This window comes from Venturia canescens, chromosome 5 (assembly GCF_019457755.1).
Source record: "Venturia canescens isolate UGA chromosome 5, ASM1945775v1, whole genome shotgun sequence".
NCBI lineage: Eukaryota > Metazoa > Arthropoda > Insecta > Hymenoptera > Ichneumonidae > Venturia > Venturia canescens.
The window spans coordinates 12,733,704-12,749,913 of NC_057425.1; the positions used below are offsets into that span (position 1 = coordinate 12,733,704).

Sequence of the window (16,210 nt, forward strand, 5' to 3'; positions counted from 1 at the left end):
AAAAAAAATAAAAAATAGTTCCGCTCAAAATTTCAAAATTCGCATGATACGCGGTACAGCTACAGTCACAAAGAACACGTGTTAAAATTTGAGTAAGGATCGGTCGAATAGCTTCGGAAATTTAATCAACGAGCCCTCGAAAAACGTAATTTTGAAAAAAATGCGTTTAAACAAAGGCGCGATACCGCAGTGGGCGTATCAGCGTGCTCAGGCAGCCAAGCAAACGTCGCTCAAAAGTACACTTGGACTGCTCAGATCTTTATATAAAATTTTAGCATGATACTTTGTATACTTTCGAAAAACGCAATAAAAAAAATGGATTTTTTGAAAACTCTAATCGGGGTAGACCCCTTAACGAGATGGGGGAATAAAGCGTTCAATAAGACGTTTGATTACGAATGTATCCTACCCCGCTCGCAGTCCCATAATTTATTATCCAATTACCAAAGTGATTGATCATTCCTCGAATCAAGAGTTCGACCTCACGAAGCAGCTTCGAATAGTGCATTTTTCTTTGAAGCCTTCCGAATGGATGATCTGTAGATCCTTCGCACGCCACAAAATCAGGACACGAGGCTATTCGTTGCCCAAAAAATCGGCCCGATGACCAATCGCAAAAGTTCAACCTCGCAGTGTGTACAATGAAACCGAACACTTCGCAAACTGTAATAAATCGTCTTCGCAGGGGGCTCTCTCTTCCCTCTTTTCTGACTCTCTCACTCTCTCTCTCTTCCTGTGGGAGTACGCTTTTTGGCCTGGCGTAGATTCCGATTTATGATTACGATTGTATTGCTACGTCACGTGAGCGCGCGCGCCCCCCCCAATGGAGAATCACGTGGAGAAGAATAGCGTTTATATCCGCGTGTTTATCGCGAGCTCTCAAACAGTCTCAAAGATATTTCTCTCGTTCGATCGGACGTCGTGGTTCGTGCGTTCATTTTTTCTCTATTCTATAGAGTTTCGAAGTTTGACAATTATCCGCGTGTGGAGAGAGTGAAGCGAGGAATGAACGTGTGAAGAATCATCAATGAGGACAGCAGCGTTGATTTATCGAAAAATTCCGAGATAATTATAATGTAAATTCCGAAACTTGTGTCGTATGGAAAAGCAATTCCTGAAATTCCCGGACCCGCGTGCGGAATTCACCGGGAATCTTAGGAGGCTTTCGAGTGTCACACATCAGCGGCGCCAGGAATATCGTGAAACTGCTCATTACGAAGGTTATAAAATACAGTCAAAACGAGATTCATTGCTTATCCGTTTTTCTGTAAATACACACGTTTTAGTGTTATAGAAAAGACACGAGCCTCGCGACGTGCCAGTTCGAGATATTATCTCGAAAACTTAGGTGCTCCCAGGTGTGGTCCTTTACTCGGAAGCTGCTCCTCGTCGTTTAGTCATCGTGAGAGCTTATAGCCGCAACTTAAACTGTGCTCATTGCTGTTGGCTTATCTTTTTAATTGTTCGAACGTATCACGAATGGAACGATCAGAAGAAGAGGAAAGGAGAACTTTCAGAAAACGTTTAAAAGCAAAGATTCCTTCTTTCACATGCCCATGATTCGTGACAAGGCCATTTCTTCGAATTTCCTAAAATATGGAATTCCTTACTCGTTTATATAAAGCACGAGTTATGTTAAAAGTATAGTGGAGACAAGTACATTTAGTCCCTTCGAAGAGCAGTTCCGAGTGATCATAAATGAATTCTAGACTTCAAGAAAAAGCATCAAATAAATAATGAGGCTCGCATAATTTTTATACATTTCAAACAAATGGAATCAGAATAAAAAATGAGAAATCCTGATGAAGAAGAAAATTTAAAACGAAAAGGATTTGATTGGTGTCCAAAAGTATTGAAATTCCGTTGTACGTTTGTTTTATTCATTTTATTTATTTATATAGAATGTTTGAAACAAACTGTTAAAAAATAATCTCACTGAAATTCCACCTTCAAAATGAAACAAAAATCTTTGCACAATAAGCAACTGGTGGAATGAATGCACGAAGTGCATCTCGTTTCCATTCGAATACTCAATTTTCATTTATTTCCTTTTTTTCGAAGCTGAGAAACAGGGGAATTTCACGCCTCACGAGTGTCACTATCACAACAGAATTTTACATCCGTAATCTTTACAACCTTTTTTAAGATACAGCTGCGACTGAGATTATCATGAAGAAACGTCATTCCGCTGTCACGTCATCGGACATGGTCTCACAGACCAGCAGAATGGTTCTAGTTACAGCGAGTCTCACTAGACAGCGATGTCGAAAACTTCAAAAAATGTGTGGCTTCGAGCCCTCTAACAAACTGAATATTTTAGAGACGCAGTTTTTGAAGTTTATCGAAAATCGTTAAAAACGTTGTGCTTGCTGTAAAAAGTTTCCGGATCGAGTTTCAAAGAGCCTGGGGGATTTTGACATTCAAAGTTTTGAGATTCTGGAACCCCATTTATTCCAAGTATCTTGTCAAATGCTGAATTTTTTCGAGGAAATTGGAGATTACAAAGATGGAAAAAATGCATAAAAATTTTGGAAATGAAAATATAGAAAAATTCTCTCGAATATTCATTTTTCAACACGATCACTAAAAATACATCGACGCAGAAAGTTGTAATAGTCAAAATCGGATAATGGAAAATACCGAGGTGCGTTGAAAATTGTATTGTAGAAAATATATACTCCTAAGTCGAATGGTCTCTCAACGGCGACGACTTGGAGTTCAAAAATGAGAGCAAGTTGTCCGCAATCTCGAGAGATACGCTGAGCCTAATGTCTCGGCCGTTTAAAATTTGTTTCCAACATTCGAGATGAAGTTTTGGTTCGTTCTCTAAAATTCGAATGGCCCAAATTAACAAAATAAACGAAAAAAAAAAAAAAAAAAAAACATTTGTAATTCTCCAATCCTTCATTTTACGAATCAAAAGAGAAGAAAAATTCTTATTTATCCATTTCTGTGGACTTGGACGCTCCAAACCTCAGCGTCGTATATCGAAAAGCAGACTCGTTAGGAGAGAAGAATGAATTATTCTTTTTCTGTATCGATTACAACGCACTTCCACCGGTCACGTGGGTCCACCACCGAACAGTCCCATCCTAAGAAATATAACAACTTTACTCAGCCGACGAGGCTGACCACTCCGTAGTTATAAAGAGAGGCGTGCATGCGAAGAAAGTTTAGTCATCGTGTACCGATGAGAATAAGGTCCAGACGTTTCAGGTGAGATAATGGAAGTGGTATCTACCCGCGAACATATCTGTGTGCTGCGGAGGACATGGCCAGCTTCGAAGTCGACCCCTGCGAGGCGCGTACATTTGTACGGATGTCTTTATCGCTTTATGAGACCCATAAAGTGCCCCGAGGCTACTACAACACAGTTAGCCACACAACTAACCGTTCCTTTCTCTCTGTCCTCTCTCTTACTCTTACTCTCGCTTGCTTTCTCTTTCTCGTTCAGTGGTGTGAGCAGCCACAACTGGTGAGGTCCCTTCAGCACAGTTGCACCGACATCAGCAGCAAGAAAGAGAGAGAGAGAGAGAGGGAGGGAGAGATTTCTGCATTGTTTATGCATCTCATTAGGTATACAGAACGATGTCGTCCGATGCCGATGGCGCACTTGGAGCGTACGGACCTCGTAAAGATGAGGAGACTGCGTGGACCGTTTGAGCAGGAGAGTATAGACGCGGAGAAGTATTTATATGGAAAGGTGCGTAAAACTTTCTCTGTTACTCGAATATTGGAAGGGTGTGGAAAGAGCTTAGAAGTTGCAGGATGAAAAACCGCGAGGGAATTGGTCGCACCGAATCGTTACGAAAAGAGAGCGGTGGATTGGTTCAATTAAATATTTTCTAACAAACTCTCGTTAAATCTTGTTGAATCCCCTCCTCTTTCCCACCCCGTAACGTCTTTTTTCCCAATTCCTGTACTAATCGAGGAAAAAATAGAGCGCGGAAAAAAAGGGGAATGAAAAACATTGCGAAAGAGGAGAGAAAAGGGGAAAACTGGAAATGGTGAACGAGCAAAAAGACAGACGAAAAAAAGGGGTTAGCGAAGGCACGCGGTATGCCCTGGTAATTATGCAGCAAACGAATGCTAGGACATTCATCACTTCGAGTGTGTTTAATGTGTGCCCGTTAAATATGCTCTCGAAGCACGCTACGCTGTGCCCGTCTATTAAGACACACAGAGACGCGCTCGCACCGAACGTACACACACGCGCTCGCACTCTCGTGCGTTCCTACGCTCTCGACTCATTCTCGTTGTTGCAACGAACCACGCTAAACAGTCGAGCTAACAAATTAACGTTGATGCGTTAAATGTACACGCGGAGAGGTCAACCGGAAGATCGCGCTTCCTCTCAAGTCCTTCGGATCGTTGTGGCCACACAAAACTCCGACCTCTGAGACGAGGAAGTCGAATATCGAGCTTATTACATTTCTCTGTATACCTGGTGGCCGAAACTTCACGTTTATTTTCCCACCGAATTTTGCGGTAGACAAAATTTCGGGAAGAAAATTTATTATTTTTTCCTTTGAACGTTTAGTGTTGATGATTGAAAGTGCTTGGTGGGATAAAATTTAAGAATTACTCAAATTTCGAACGGCTCGAATCTCGAGTTTGTAAACTTTCAATGATAATACGGAGACAGATTAATTCGACTAGAGGTTTGAACGTCGAAAATAAAGTATAAACTTCAAGATTCGAAGGACGTTTACATCGAAAATAGAATTTAACTATCGCCCATTGAACGACGACTGAAAATTTCCGAAAGTTTTTCCAAAAATTCGACTTTCGCTCTTTCCATTCGTAAATTACTACGATCAGCGATACTGTGAATATTCACAATTTTGATAATATAATAACGAAAGACTAAATACCAGTGAGGTTGAAATACGAAACGTCAAAAAGTCGAACGATCAGAATGGCAAGACGTTAGAAAATCGAGCGATCAAAATAAAGAAACGCAGCGGTGAGCTCAAAATACACGCGACTCACTCAGACCCGGTGATCTCCAATTTCAAACATCGCCATTTTGACTTTCGCCTTTTCGAGCCATCGCTATTCTGCATATCTAAATTTTATAGGCTCGAAAAATTCACTTTTGATTTTTCGCTATACTTAACATTTTGGTCTATCTATAAAACAACTACACTGTAAATCCAAGTGTGTTATTGCCAACACACGTAAAGTGTGTTCTGTACTTAATGCCGTAAGCAAATTGTAGATTTCTTGTGGTCACTTTTTACACGTTTTATGGTGTGTTAAAAATCTATAGTTTCCTTATGGCGCTAAGTACAGAACACACTTAATGTGTGTTAGCAATAACACACTTGGATTTAGAGTGTACTCTCCATTTTGAATTCGAAAATATGAACTAAACTCCAATTTGATATTCCAACATTTGAAATTTCGAAATATCAACCGTTCCACAATTCGGTGATTTGACATATTGAACTCTCTACCTAAAATGTTTTTGTGCAGAAACGAAAGTAATAATCGACGAATATGAAAAATGAATTTTTGGGACGACGGAGCATGAGATCGTATTGCCTTTCGAACGTCGATCCTCCGACTCACGATTCGATACTAAAAAAATGTCTTAGCTATAGCATTAAAGCAATTTCGTAAAAAAAAAAAAAAGAAAGGAAGGCCGAACAGCTCTATCAAACGGTGCGAGCTCACGAACAATTTTTTTTGTGATTTTTTCGTATTTGCTTGACATACGTACAAAGTACAATCCCGTCTATGCGGTGACTCACTCGTTACGCTCGTCGTACGAAAAATTCCGAGCTTTTCTTATCCCTCGAAAGTATATTGAGATTTGCCGAGAGCCTATGAATTTTGAGCAACCCTTGACCAAAAGGTCATTTACGACCTCGCGATATGAAGGAAAGAAAGGAAAGGACGAGAGAACAATTTTGCTTTATCGCGATACTGTCCCGTGCAGTGTCCTCTGTTAGGATAAAACAAGAATGATAAAAAAACGGGGGAACAACGAGCGCGAGAGAAAAATTCTTTCCTTGCGAGAAAAAAAATGCCGCAATATTCTTGAGAGCCTTGAAAAACATAGAATATGAGGATTATTTCGAGGAGGTGTTTTCTCCGCGGAGATTCTCTCACTTTCTGTTATTTCAGGGGCGGCGACTCCAATTCTGCTCCGGCTTTGCGTGCCAGTGATTTAATATTTCTGCGCTTTTACGAGCGTAGTATCTTAACCAATTGAGTGAGTCAAGCTAATTAACTACGCGGTAATTAAACGTATTACGTAATTGAGGAAAGAGCGAGGGAGGTCGAGAAGAGACTGCCTTTCATTTTTTCACGTAATATTCGAACGGATTCTTCCAAAATCGAGTGGCCCAGGAGCCCTTGAAAACAGAGAGCGATAAATCGAGAAAAGGTTCCCATGGAATCCGAGTAAAAGCGCGAGTTCCCGGGGACTTTTCCAACGGAATATAAATCCGGATCTTGCCCCCTAATACATTTTCCTTTATGACTGAAAGTCAACCTCGAAAAAATAATACAAAAATACTCGTAACGATCGCAGCGAGTGGGGCAGGAGGGAAAAAACTGGTAAAATCCGCAGAGTTTTACGTCCGCAGGAAACGAACGCGTAGAAATATTCTCGTGCTGCTCCTTCGATCTTTTTTGTCTCTGCAACCACAAACGTGTATGTATAGGGGAGTCCGGGGCAAAACGGGATACCCGAAAAATGAGAGAAATTTTTTTGTCTTTTTTTTTCAATCTTGTTTTTTTTTTTTCATTTCGATTTTTTTTTAATTCGTTTTTTTTCAAATTCTCTTTTTTTACATCACTTCCAAAGTGAACACGTTTTTGCACAGATATACAAAAAGTATTTGTACATGTGCAATTACTGCTTCGCAGATTACTGTCTACGAACCATCATATGTGTGGTTACACCTGCACACGAATCATGTGCCCGCTCCGCACTATTTTGTCACTGAATCCATGATTCAGTGGATGAAGAATACGATTTTTTGCAAAATAAACATTGGCAATCTTCGTTATTATTCATACAATTAATTTTGAATTGAATTACAGAGGGTGCGTTCGACGTACGTTAGAACGTTGAAAGCGCTGAGATCGCTTTCAACGCTTACGGCGGTAAGTCGAAAGCACTCGGTTACGGGTGCAAAATGCACCCAAGGTGCATTGAATTAAAATCATAGTAAAAAAAATTTCATGAGTTTTTGAGAGGTACCCCTTTCTGCGGCGGATTTTTGTTTTTTTTGAAAATTGAAAAGAATTCCAGTAGATTTCTTAGTTTTTGGGAGTAAAAAATAGACAGAGCTTTCCAAACTTCTGAAAAGTTCAATATATATTTCCTTAGGTATCCCGTTTTGCCTCGGTCTCCCCTATAATGCTCAAGCAACATCTCAGGACTGGTGCTGATGATGAATAGATTCGTCGAGGGTTCGCTCCGCGGATTCTGCCTATTATCGCCTCACTTTTGCACTCTCCCGATCCTTAATATATATCCGCCTCATTTATCATTTCCAATATTCTTTTTCTCTGCCTTTTTTCTCCTCGCTAACGAAAAAATTGACGGGCCGTTGGTGTACACAAATAAAATACGGAGCTCGCGGAACCGCGGTTGAGTACGCGTTGTTATAATTAATAATCGACTAATTGCGGGGTCGTGGAAGGTCGCGACTACGCACAAGAGGCCATGAAAAATGCCGAAATTTAGAGGAAAACGAGTTATTGAAAAATTTCGTCGTTCAAGGTAGACGGCTACGCGATCTTTGGGCCAACTAGACTTTTCGAAAATCTCAAAAGACGAAATTAACTTTAAAGTAATAATTTTATTATTTTAGAAATATAATCGCTAGAGAACCAACATTTTTATGCAATTTTATTATTAAAAAAACGTTCGAAGAGTTCGCGTTGAGCAGCGCGGCGCAACAACTACCGCTGCTGCTGCAGTTTTGTTCACAAATTTTATGGCTTGTATGAAGTGAGGTTACTGTCCAAAGCAGTATTGCAGTAGAGGAAAATGAAAAAATTAACGATCGAAAAGTTTACCGGGATAAAAATCGTCGTTTTGGAAAAACTGACAAATAAAACGTGGCGATGCAAACGAACGACAAAATAGTACGACCAACGGGTCGAGCTGACGTCACGTGCGAACGTATATATTGAATGCAGCCTTGCCAAACGTTACCGATTCATTTGTCGTGCAATCCGAATGATTTCTGAATATTTCAGTCGATTTTCAACGGTAAGTTTCAAAAACTAAAGTACGCAATGACGCTGAAGTTTGCAACGTTGGGGTCCAACGAAATGATGTTAAAAAAGCCTCGAATAATTCCAGTAATTCTCCAATTTCGTTCCCTGCCGAATTTGCGATTTTTGGTTTTTATCAACCTGAACCGATACTTGGTGAAATAAAAAATTGGTGGATTAAAAATGTTGCTTTCCTTCATTCCGTTCGGACCCCGAAATACGATCGACTGTTTTTTTGCGAAATCTTGAATATAAGTAATGAAAAAATTCAATAACTTTCCGTGTCGTGTGTACGTCGGAGGAGAGTGGATATTCGATAAATTAATTTGCTGCCGCAAGCTCCCCATGGTGACTAGCGTCCAAATGTAGCAAATCAATCCGGTACCCATTAGTTTTTGCCTACAAAAATAATCATCGCGTAGTCTTGGATAGCGAGTATTTACCCATCTACCTTAAGGAGTTTCGGTACAGAAGTCAAAATATTAAGAAATTGATGAAATTTGGTGATAATGTTCTTCAACATCAAGTGCGAAAACTCAAATTTTTTCAAAATTTTCTTCTACTTAGTTATCGAGTAATTACGCATTAAAGCAGATTTCTCATGCCCGGAATGTATACCTATATATATGGAAACGCTATGCTTATACACGTAAACTTTAGTGATCAATTACTCGATAACTGTGTAGAAGAAAAATCTTAAAAAATTTGTGTCGTCAAATTTGGCACTAAAGAATATGTTCACCAAATTTTATAAAATTCTGAACTTTTTGAATTTTTTAATTTTTTAAGCATGGATTAGCATGGCAACATTGTATCGCCTGTACCGAAACTCCTTAAAGGTAGCAAACGTCTTTGTGAATTTTGGCAATTGGAATATATTTCCAGACAGTATTTTCGTGAATTTCAATAGATGCACAAGCTCATAGATGAAAAAATTGAGAGTGACCCGGAAGCGCGATTGAAAAACATAACAAAACGATGTATTCGAGCGCTTTCCAGCGCCGCTAATATGCGATTTGTCGCAAATTAATTCGGTTGAAATAAAAACGATGCAAAAGAGAAGAAGGATAATGAAAAAGAATCGATTGATATTATCCGGCTCGTTTGAGAATATTCAACATCTGTTTCTGCTTCGATTCCTTTTTTCTCTCCTTCACATTCGTTCTTTTTTCTCATCTCTTTTCTCGAACCGTTCGCGTTGCTGCAGAAACACGTAAAGGATGCGGTCTCGAGATATCACGAGAGTGTGGGTGTTTACGTTTAGGATCGTCGGAAAACAAACGTCTCGAGCGTGCACGTATATATGGATGATCGTTTTTGAGAGATTCGAAGATTGCTTTTTCGACAATCCCTATTTCCCCTTCCCCTTGCCTCTTCGCGTACCTTACGAGGCTTTCGAGAAGTTCTCGTTTAAAATTAGCATTCGAACGCAATAAACGTCGCGTCAATAAATAGATAATTATTCTCGCTGAATAAATTAGAAATAAATATTGCCGTGTACAAACAACCGAACGCTCCTGACCAAACGCTTCGGAGCGATTTATTCGAAGCGAAATGTTAAAAAACGTTCCCTCGAGGCCAGGAATAACGATGAGGTACTTTATGGTATTAGAAATATTTTTAGTATACTCCGGTAACTCAAATTTCGGACATTCGACCCTCGACGAGCTTCGTTAACGGATTTCCCAGCTCGATAAACTCGAATAAACGAACAGCGAGAAGAAAAATTATCAATAATCCACGTTTTTTAATAATTCGTAGAATTTTTCTTATGCGAAGCTTTGTTTACTCAATGGCAGTCGATCAGCCACAAATTTCTCCCCAACTCGTCGTAAGAAGATTTGTTTTCGTAATAAAGAATGAAAAATCAAAATTTGCAAATATAAAAAGAAATTAAAAAAAAAAAAAAAAAAAAAAAAAAAAGATTGCTGTGGGCGGTAAAAACATGGAAAAAATACTGCTCGTGCGCAACTTTCTTTCGTCTCGTGTACGTTCGTTTTAAATATTATACGTACGAGATTTAATTAAAGCGATACAAAAATGGTGTTATTATGATTATAAATAAATAAAAAGCCACGGAATGGTGTGACGAGCTAAAGTGCCGAGCGTATGCATCACCGGCGAGCGCGGTACTTCTATTACGAAATCAGGTACATCGGAGTCTCCGTAGCGGTCTTCGGAGTTGCCAAATTTGGTATGAATCTGCAACGCTCTCCTGCGGCATGCATGCTCCACGTGTAAACACGAATGTACGTTTGTGTACGTTTACAAATATTCTCGTCTCGCAATCGTGACGCGGAGTCTAAAGATGATAAAGATGCCACTAAAGCTTTTCGTCCAACGATGTAATCGGGGACATAAAAAAATTTATGCGCATATATTTTTTGTCCCGGTGCATGCAAACCGCAAGGACGTAACGAGTACGCCTCACTTTACGTGATCGAAGAATAAAGCGAATTCAATGGCTCGTGGGGATAAGAAGGAGTCGCACGATGGAGCCTTGTTTCGAGTTTCACCTTGAAAAACGTTTCTATGTGAAGGAAAATACGAAATAATTTTTCTGACATTTCGCGTATTCTGGCGAGTACCACCGTTTGAGAAGAATTTTTAACGATTCGATGATTTTACATTACATTGAAAAAGATATTTAAACAAAACTGATTTTTCGAATAAAAAATTGGATAAGAGCTTTTCTAATTGATAGTTTCGATTGACAGAATTCGCACTTGCGGTTTGTAGTTATCGTCAATGTCATTGCACGAACACAACTGATAATAAAATGCGCAAGGACGCGCGATGCTTCATCTCGAAAAGATATCTTAACCGCGCGGAGGGAAGAGGACCAGTTATTGCTCACATAATTGGCACGAGAGTTTTCGCTCGCGAATTTAATTCACGTCCAGCCTGAGACGAGGATGTAGCGAGAGAGGAAAAGAGAGCGAAAAAGAAAAAGAGGCGGAGAAGACGCGCAGAAAGGCGTCCGAAGCACTTGACTCTATACTTCGTATGAATTTAATTGACAATTTTCTCAAGGTGTTGACTCCTTTTTTTCTCCATTCCCCCCATTTAATTCTATTCGTTATTTCTCGCCCGGTTCAAACTTTTAACAATACAAATATATTATCGTATAGCCGAGAGGCGTTGCGAGCTGTTTTTTCTTCACCGAACATTCATCTTCGAATAACGCCGTGGACGTGAGAAGCACCCCAGCGTGCTGCTCGTCAAAAATTATTCCAATTATGCAGACAGTTTTTTCGAATTAATCATCCGAAAACAGCACAAAGTCTTAGGAGTGCACTTGTATTATGGAAATGGAAAAAAAATCGCGGGATGACGGTCACTTTGGTTCGAGGAATATCGAAGAATTAAAAAAAATGAAAACGAAACAAGATTCACCCATTCGGCACTGATCAACCTACTTTGCGAAATATTCACGTTAATTTTTCAAAACAAATTTTCCTGGAAGCCAAGAACATCTCCGCATGTGTGAATATTTTTCAACAATTTTCAGAGAAACAGATTTTTACCGCGAGAAAAAAGGCGCGATGCAAGTTTAATTATTTAGTAGAACGAAGAATGAGCCGCGACAGCCCGAAACTCGTTGCTCTACTGCTCGATCTGTCACTCGATATTTCGAAAAAGTGTATCAATTCGTGACGCGAACAATTATTCCCAACATAACAATTGAAAAAAAAAAAAGTATCCATGCAAAGAAAGCTACCGGGAAGCAGGTGAACCAGAACACAAGAAAAACTCAAGCGGGATTGACACGAGGATGAAGAATAAGGTTATGAAATAATGAAAAAGTAAACACTAACCTGATCGAGCCCCGGCGAATGTCAGCAGGCTCGCATTACGTCGACGATGCGTCAAGAAAAACAAAAGTTGATTCGAAATCTACGATGCGACGACGAGGTACACAATCATCGCTGATATGTTTATAGAAGCACGCACAATTCACAAACACTTTTTGATATGTTTCGATTGTTTGATTCAAAGAAAGACTAAAATAAATAGAAAGGTGAACGTTGATCGCGACGCACGTTGCACCAATTAATCGATTGTAAAATCACATAAAAAGAAGCACGTGGCGAACATATGTCACGTACAGAGGGAGAAATTTTTGCGAACGTTGCTAATCGTCACACCGACCGGCTTACCACCCTCGGGCCGGGCGCGCAACGGACTGACTGCTCGCGACACTCCGAACCTAAACACTCTGACGCGCCACCCGACATGCTGCGGCGATGCGCAACACTTCGCGCACGTTCAGCCGGCTCGTTATAATATTGTTGACCATCGATGTAACATTTGTGTGAATTAATAAAAACAAAGGAACCTGCTGTGGAATCTTGCTGATTTCTGATGACTTCGAGTAAATTATTGGGACGAAATTTCGAGACAAATGAAATTTCTCCACCGCATAGTGGGACCGGAAAAAGTGTGATTTTGTGTGTATGTGTGTGTGTGTTTAACAAGTGGCAAATTCGAGAGCGCGCGTGAGTAGTGTGTGTACTTGACGAGAACGTAACGAACGTAACCTTGAGTTGTAAATACATCACCAAAATTGGGCAGAAGCTTACGAAATATTTCGTCCGAATTTTTTTCCCAATCGCATCTTTTCTGTACGAAATTTTCTTTCTGTTTTCGTAAGCTTTTTTCATTCTCATTCTTATTGTACAAAATAAATAACTTCAATGACAATTAATTGAAAGATTTTTTCGATAACGGGTTTGAATGTATATGACGACCAAGCATTTGAAAGTTTTATTTATTCAGACTTTTCGCGTGAATCTTGACTTCATTTTTTTCGCCCGAAATTACTGTTTGAGGGAACGACGCATGCGCCACAAGTTTTTTCACTAAGAAAAAAGCGTAAATTTTCGTTACTAGGAAAAAAGCGATCATCGGAGCGATGAGAATGGGGAAGGTTAGAATGTTTACGCAAATGCAGAAGACTAATTGCAGAAACTTTTTATTCCTTCGCAACATGCTTTATATATATAACGACTCCTGAAACTCGCAGCATCATTTTTATTTTCGACGAGCCGATTAATATTGTTCCTTTTCCTGGGATGGCGAGGTCCAAGCGCATGATTATTGTAATCGGTCGTCCATACGCACACATCGAAATTTAAGCACACACTCCCACACGCTATTTTTACGGATAAGAATTTTTTGTTTCTTTCTTTTCTATTTAACTTTTCTATAGTCCAACGATCGATCGATGGGGATGCCACACGTTAGTTCTTTCTTTTATTTCGAGGTGCATGTTGGTGCCTGAGGATTATTATCAATTCAATTCGTTATCAAATCAAACAATTATCAACAAGTTAATAATTAAGAACTTCGAACGTGCCTGTGGCGAGACTGGAGGAGCTCGGTGACTCGCTCTGATAGAAAATCGATCGAGAAACGGAGGCAGGGTCGCCGTTCGGCACCAGCCAAGTGCCCAGCAGTGTCTCAATCGCTCAAATCTCTCCGAGTGTAGCAACTGCCATTCGTGCCCACCGTCCAGTGTCATTTGCCCACAGTTTCTACCGACACACGTACCAGCTGATGGCTCCCCCGTCGCCCCCGAATCGTCACTTTTCATCATAAAGGCATTGAACAAGCCAAAAAAAATCGCAAATTTTTAAGGTCGTTTCCCCAAATTTTTTTTTTTTCTAAATTCCAAATAATTACAGCACATTGCTTGGCGCTTGGGGAGTGCGCGAAATGGACAAAACTTTTCAATATTTTAAGAATCCAACACTCTCTTATGCCCCCCGTTTCGTCCCAGTCTTCCATAGTTACTCAAGCATTATTTATGATTCCTTCAAAATTTCGCTTTCTCACTATTTCGTTATTGCTTTTGTCAATTCTTCGAATTTCAATAAAATCCTTTTCGCCAGCATTCTTCACCATTTTTGGTCGAAACTCGAGGAATCGCCCACCGAATTCGTTGGCAAAATCCTCGAAAATATTTTCCGAAATTTTTTTCATTTGCAATTTGAAAAGTCATTTTCCTCGCCAATATGTCGCGGGAAATATTTCGAAAAAATCGAAATCCAGCTGTAAATCTATACCATATAAAAACCATGAATTTTATCGGTTCTGAAGCAAACCCTTGAAGAATGAATTTTTCAAGGGTTTTTCAATATTTATCGTCCTTCAAACCCACACAATGTCACAATAAACTTTTATTTTTGCGAATTCATAGAAGACACGTCGAGTCTCGAGACAATTCGGTCAACGAGAAAGAAACTGCGAAGAAGACCCAGTGTCCTGAAGCTCGACGGAACGAAAGCGTTGTCGTCGACTACCATGGCACTGAGGTTCGTGATAAGTAATTACGATTCGTTGGCGAGTCGTTTTCCTGTCCTCTTTATCCCAAGCGTTCCTGCAGGAATTCTGCCACTCGCTCGAAGTCACTTTCGCACAAACGAACGTTGACCAAAACTACAAACTCTGTAGAAAGTTAATGAAACAATTATATCGCGATTCCTTGGTCACCTTGAGTGGGAGAAAAAATCAGGAAACTTCAAAAATCAACGTTTTTTGGAGTTCCTTTAGTCGGAATAAAAAAACCTTAGCCCGCACGATTGCGTGGTCGACGACTCCTTTTATTCCGATTAGTCAAATAACGTCGAAAGTATTCAGTTCCGGATATCGACGGGGCTGCGTGACTGATCTATTCCCTCAAGAGTTTCCTCGCGTGATTTCATTTTCGGTAAGCTTACTCGTACGCTGCCTTTTGCATCACTTCCTCGAAAAATTTTCACAGCTCATATGTTTACTTATTTATTTTGCTTCACTGATTTATCGGCTTTTATCGAAATTAAGGTAACTCCTGTACTGCATGTTAGTCAAACGAATGCTAAATTTTGAAAACGCTTTTAGACCAAGTTCAACGTACCGATTAAACTTATTAAATTGTTAGTATAGATACGTATTCAAGCATATGTATTCAAGCGACTCGGCCCTCTTTCCTCATTCCGATCATGTGTAAAGTCGCATTAAATAAATAAGTACGTCAAAATCTCAAATAAGTACGAAATGTCAAAGGTTTTGTCATTCGTGCTCTATTCGCATTATATCTGCGAAATAATCAGACTTCGATGGCGCAAATGGTAAAAAAGTTTTCAATTTTCACAAAATTATAGCAGCCATGTGCTATGCTGAAGGACGGTGGAACAAAAAATTGTTGAATATTCGGCGGTACTGAACTGAACACTGTAGCACCAAGACGATGCGAGAGTGACGACACGTTGGTACAAATAATAGGGTTTGACGTGCTGTATCCGTTTAATGCGAAGAAAAGCCTGTTATACAATTAACAGAATTTATAGTCGACAGAATGCTTCAACAACGAATTAATAGCACGGTAATGCGGTCTATTTGATGGCTAAATTATTCCAACATTCCACTCGTATTTAGAAACGCAGCATCGAATCGGTGGGATACTGTAGGGACAAGTTGCGAAGGAACACATATTTAGAGTGCAGTGACGCGCCTCTGGCGGCAAAGTACGGCACGGTGTTGGAGAATGTTCGCTGTAATGGAGCATGGAGCGCTACATTGCCGACGGTCGGACTGCAAGGGAGTGACGTTCTGTAATACAATATTATAGCGCAGAAAGATCGCGTTGTCACGGACTGCACCTGCACGCTCTGCAGCAGTCAGCAGTACCGGACGAGCTTTTACGACTGCCCCATACATTATGATTTTCCGCGTTGATTCAACACAACGCTCACATCGGTTGGATTAATTGAATCTAGCTTAGTAGCTGGCTGCAAGTTGAAAGTGAAGTTTCGATGAAAAAAATGCACCGCGGATCGTCCCGATTAGTCTACGGTCGAACAAATCGGCAACTGCCTCGCAATACACAATTTCGAAATAAACTTCTCGGGCTTATTTTTGAGGAATTAATAAAAACAGGATCACCAGTATAGCGGGTACCAGAGACAATAATTGAAAAACATTGATA

At 40.0% G+C, this 16,210-nt stretch overlaps 1 protein-coding gene across 2 annotated transcripts in view; it reads right to left on the minus strand.

The window, feature by feature from the left end:
• sick (sickie) overlaps positions 1–12,414 on the minus strand; it is a 268,982-nt gene extending 256,568 nt beyond the window's left edge. For both annotated transcript variants that reach the window (XM_043420505.1, XM_043420504.1), the window contains exon 1: positions 12,060–12,414. The gene's annotated coding sequence lies outside the window, so the exon portion shown is untranslated. The remainder of the gene's footprint in view (positions 1–12,059) is intronic.
• Between the last annotated feature and the right edge of the window lie 3,796 nt (positions 12,415–16,210).